This window comes from Lontra canadensis, unplaced genomic scaffold, assembly GCF_010015895.1.
Source record: "Lontra canadensis isolate GAN:19392208 unplaced genomic scaffold, GSC_riverotter_1.0 scaffold80, whole genome shotgun sequence".
Classification (NCBI taxonomy): Eukaryota; Metazoa; Chordata; class Mammalia; order Carnivora; family Mustelidae; genus Lontra; species Lontra canadensis.
The window spans coordinates 3064972-3070610 of NW_022631074.1; the positions used below are offsets into that span (position 1 = coordinate 3064972).

Genomic DNA, 5639 nt, shown 5'->3' on the forward strand with positions numbered 1-5639 from the left:
TGATCTGAAATTCTCTGCGACATATCTATGAATGTCATCATGCCTTTTCCCCATGTTTTATAATTGAGGACTTATGACTTTGACTCACTGTGTCTAATCCCCCAAGGTTAACACACTACTCACATCTTACTAAATATCTAGAATGATTAAAATCTTTTTTTTTAAGTATAATCTCCTTTTTGTTTATTTTTTCCAGAGAACAGTTTTTCTTCCATCCTTAAGGACTTAGCTCCTACATGGACTTTGGTGGAGGTCATGGAGTAGTACCCCTGGGCCTAAATTGAGGTGGGAGGTTAGGTCCTTCTTGTCTTCACCAGAGCAATTCCTGACCACATTGCTGTAAATGGCACACCTCACACAGTACTAAAGTTTCACATACAGCTTGGGAAGTACATAGGCCTCAAAGAAATTTGTTCTTTGGAAATTCCCCTGATGACAGTGGCCTCTATTATGGTCTGAATAAGAAACTTCTTAATGGCCATGGTCTTGGGCACACAATGGGCACAGCTAGTGCAGTGAATAGGCTGCAAGTGACCAGGACACTTTTTGGCACGACCATTATTCCCTCATTTCTTGGTCATCTTGGAAGCGTGACCCAAGAAAGTGTTTAAAATATTTAAAATAAAGATTCCTTCTGGATATAACTTGTAATATTTATAATATTTATTGGAGTGATGGCTATGGAATCAGGATTAATTCTCCCTGTATCCTTTACCAGAGAATGTTGGAAGACTTGCCCCAAATTCGCTCATTCACACACTGTCTGTTACATAATTAAGAGCTCTCCTAACTAATAACACCAGGGACAGGAAGAAAAGTGAGGGCCAGATACAAACATTTGGTATGATTTGTTAGCACCTAAGAAACAGAGACTATAAGAATTCCAGTAAGAAAAATATGATTTAAGTTGGCCAGAAATGAGATCACCTGCCTTCTGGGAAGATTCATAGCCTGTCGTTACACCTAAAGAATATGCTTTGGGGACCTAATCAGTTATCCTGGATAATTCATGCAAAATAAATGAATAAAAAAGGAAATAAAACTCTATACTGTGTCAGTTGATAAATTGTTCAACAGTCCATCTGGGAAAAAGGCATATATATAAATCAACTGGAATTTGTTACACCTTGTCTTTAAATATGACTTTATAATACATATCCAATAAATTATAAGTGATGCTAAATATGATCCATTTGTAAAATTTTTGTCATAACTATAAAAATTAAACTTAATATTATATTTTTAATAATAACATTTTTGGGATGGATGAAAATATATAACATTTTTCTTAAATTTCTCATTTTGTTATATTAATTCATCCTTTCCTCATACAACTTTTATTGGCCATTCAATTCATATTTGTAAAGGAAACTTCCCTATTAGGATTTTTTAGAAACTAACACTAAGAAAAAAATGATCTGTCTAAAATTTAGCAATTCCTCAAGTGTGTTCTCCAAAGTCATTTTTGCAGGCTCAGCCCTCCACTTGCCAAAGGAGTTGTACCCTAATAAATCTTATTTTGTGATTATAATGTGACAGAAGTTCAATACAAAGAAAATTTGAGCCTCATAAAAATCAAATCTGTAGTGAGGAGATGAAGATAGTCTTGTAAATGGCTGTATACACAAAGAAAAATGTAGAGCTGGAACACTTCAGCAGCCTTTTTGACTCGTGTTTTTAAAGGTAACATCTTTGCCAAACAGTTTCCTCAGCAAAAAAGGAAGTGTATATTGTAGGGTTGGGGCTTTTTTTTCCCCACTAACCTCAAATCAACTAAATGATTTTGCCCCACTTTGTCTTCTTCCTTCCGCATTTCAAAGACAACTATCTTCATTTTTACTTGCAAAATAAAAATGCAATGAACAAGATTCCTTTTTAAGAAGAAACATATCTGTTCTTTCTAAAAAATTTTAAAAAATAATAATAATTCTAGTTAGATTCCAAAGCTTAGTAATGGATAGTAAAATCAACCATTAATTAGAAAACCCCATTTTTATTCTTCAACTCTATGATTTTTTTACTTTTCTGCAATAAGAATGAAAATATCCAATGTTTGACAATAACAAAATAGACTGGAGTTCTAATGATTTATATAATGCATATACCCCTCCCTCAATGTTGAGAGTGAATCCAAAAGGATAAATTGATGACTTTGAGGACACAAAAAGATAAATACTTTTTTTTAAATTTTTTGATTTTTTTATAAACACATATTGTATTATTAGCCCCAGCAGTATAGGTCTGTGAATCGTCAGGATTACACTCTTCACAGCACTCACCCAAGTATCCTAAGATAAATACTATTTAAATAAATAGTATTAATAAATTCTATATTTATATGCACTTATAAAACTCATAATAATGCCCTAGTTAATCTATGGGGTGAAAATGAATTTTTACATAAGCCATTTACTTAATGCAATGTTGTATACCTGCTTGAATGAAGGTTCTGAAGTTATGATGTCTATTTAAGGGATGTGTCATAGAGATGCTGTCAGGTACATTTCTCTTCCTGTGGGGGTTCTTGAACAAATCTGCATACTGAAGTGGTTGAGATATTTCATTCAAAATTAATATTGTTTACCATCATATAATGTATTTGTGGCTTTAACTACCACCACAAGGTATGACAATATGTCCCAAAGAGAACAGGCCAGAAAATGTGCTCCACCTCAGACACACTTCGGTGAAGAGGATGGTGGCAAGAAAATAAACTTGAAGTACCTCTTCTATACTCTAGGAGAGTTATTGCAAAATATCAGGGATAATGTAAATAGTTTGAGTCAAGAAGCTTCATATAGCACAATGTGGCCTTGTCAATTATACTAATGGGGAGATATGGTGACAGAATGTCAATGAAAAAGAAAAAAATAATTAAGAATCAGAATATTAAAGATGGAAGTCTTCAGCAATTATCTAGTCCAACCTGCTCATCTGAAAGATGCAGAACCTGAAACCAACAAAGGAAAGTGGAATCTCATCATCCCCTCAAGAATAGTTACTATTTTATTGACCATTTATTATGTACTAACGTTAAACACTAAACACAGCACTGTCAAATAAGAATTTTGTAGAGGAGAAAACTGAGGCTCTTTAAAGTTAATGTAAGCTGTCCAACGTCACACAGCTGTTATGGTGCACTTAAGAATCAGTCTGGCCCTGCTTGACTCCTAATCTTATAATCTTTTCATATATAATGCAAATTTCTGTAGCATTCTAATCACATAGCTCCTGTGCTACAATGCTCAAGGACACACGTGGGTTAATATGTGACTGACCCAAATGATTCATACTTGGGCTTATGCACTAATGTCAGTGATTTTCCTCAATAGCCACAGTCAGGTGGAGTTATTAAGCAAAACAAAGAAAAAGAAAAGAAGAAATTAAACACAGACATTCAGGTAGTAAGCAGAAACCCTGTCACTTATCGCAAGCTCATTTTAAACAAAACTGCTGTATGTATTAATTATAACATTATACTAATGTTGAAATCAAATAAAGTGACACTCTATTTCTGCTCTTCACCAGATAAACCTCTACATTTTATCTCATTGATGGATTCTGAGGGAAAACTGTTTTCTATTAAAACTAGGATCTTTACCTTTCTTTTTTTTTGGTGGAATTTAAACAGAATCAAAACACATTTAGAAAAAGTAAAGTATATTTCTTTCCTATGGGTAAAAATGGTTTAGTTATTTCTCATCAAATTTGAGTGAGATCAGTCAGATTGACTCCCATTTGCTGACAAGAAAATGGGGGCATTAAAATTCAAAGAATCTTACTATCTAATAGCTCCCAGAGACTTTAAAGGTTATTTAATCAGCCACCTTATTTTTTGGATGAAGAAGCAGGCTCAGAGTGATGAACAAATTATTTTCAATTATTTTCACTCACAATTATAGTTAGCGATAGAGTTATTAAACGACTGTTCAACTCTTAACATTTGGTCTCATCCTGTTTTCATTGAGCCGTATTCCTCTCTATAATACTATAATTTCTATAAAGCACTCTTCACAAATAAGAGTTTAAGTAAGGAAGGAAATAAGACAGATGACCAGAATCCAGAGAATCAGGATATCCAGCCAACAAGCAATGCCATTTTGCAAAGTTTAGAATGTGGCTACTTAGAGGCTTTGCAGATAGCACTTCCAGGGTGAAATGGAGAACTCTAAGGAAAAACTAAATTGAAAGTTTGCAATACTATTCTGTGATTCTGGCATTGATCACCCAAAGTTAGCACAGACTCCACAAGTTAGGGGTATGGTCCCCAACAAGGCTGCCCTTATGTCAGCTGCAAATTTGGGGATCTCCTGTCTACTTGCATTTCTGATTAACTGCTTACAAATCTGAGGCATATTTGTCTGAATGTTTAGCCCCATGACTGAACTCAATCCCCAGACCCTCTATTGTTCCCAGGTGTCAGAAGATCAGGTTGTTGTTATATGAGGCTCAAAGCCCCAAATCTCTAAACACATAGTTAGTCTTTTTAGTATGACCAGTCTCCATCCTGAATTATTGCTGGCATGAATTCAGATGTGGTCCAAGGGCCCATCACAAATAACAAAATCATTTCCTTATCTTGGGAAATCCCAAGGGTTTAGAAGTTTCCTCCCAGGAACTGTGAACACAGATCAGACAAATTCTTCATTCTGCAAAAAGGTGTACATGTTGCCTCCAAAATCTATCATCCTGGTGAGACAAACTATTTGACCCATGGTAGCCTTAAATAAAGAATGAGTACTGTTCTACAGACCTTGTGCAATTACACATACAATAAGTACTTTTTTAGTATTGCCAGTCAAAAATTGCAAACACCTCAATAAATTTCTTGAGTTTCAATCTATTAAAAAACAAGATGTTAAGGATTGGGTAAGTGGCATTTAGTACCAGTCTCACACATCACTGAAATAACCAAGCACTTAATTCAAAGACACAAACAGCCCTTCAACCACAAACAAATCTAAAGCCCGAATCTGACAAAATCCATTAGCTGAGAATATTGTAATAATCCTACTAATTAATGGACTGCAAAAGGCTTCCAGATGGCATGGACAAATACACTTAATTATAGTCCATCATTCTTGCTTCTACATAGAACCTCCAGCATTGTAGGACAATTCTGAAATTTATATGGTTATGAATTATTGTTGTGCCATACAGAAATACAATTTTGATAGAATTGCACATTTAAAAATCTACTTACTCAACAAACATATAACTTTTAAAATTTTTGTGCTTATAAAAATTTTAAGTCATAAATTTCTAAACCAGAATGTTAATGGACTTTTTAATCTTCTTGCACAAATTACTTATGCAAGAATCATGTCATACTTAGTAAATAAAGAGCAAACAGCAGTTTCATTTATAGAACTCCACAGTAGTTCACTAAAAAAAAAAAAAAAGGCAAAACAAAAAAAGATTAAAAGCCAAAGGAGCTCTTTGAATTTGTTTGGTGTGACCAAGTGAATGTGTTTTTTCCTTGATAACACCTATTTCTCATGTTACACTAATTGTCATTGTTATTAATATACCAAAATTATTCTCCCCCAAAAGAGCTATGGCTTTCTTTGAGGGCCAATTATCTTTTTTTTTTTTAAGATTTATTATTTATTTATTCGACAGACAGAGATCACAAGTAG

The 5639-nt window shown here is 33.9% G+C and overlaps 1 pseudogene; it reads right to left on the reverse strand.

The window, feature by feature from the left end:
- Positions 1 to 232: 232 nt before the first annotated feature.
- Positions 233 to 581, reverse strand: LOC116882061 (annotated as a pseudogene).
- Positions 582 to 5639: the final 5058 nt, after the last annotated feature.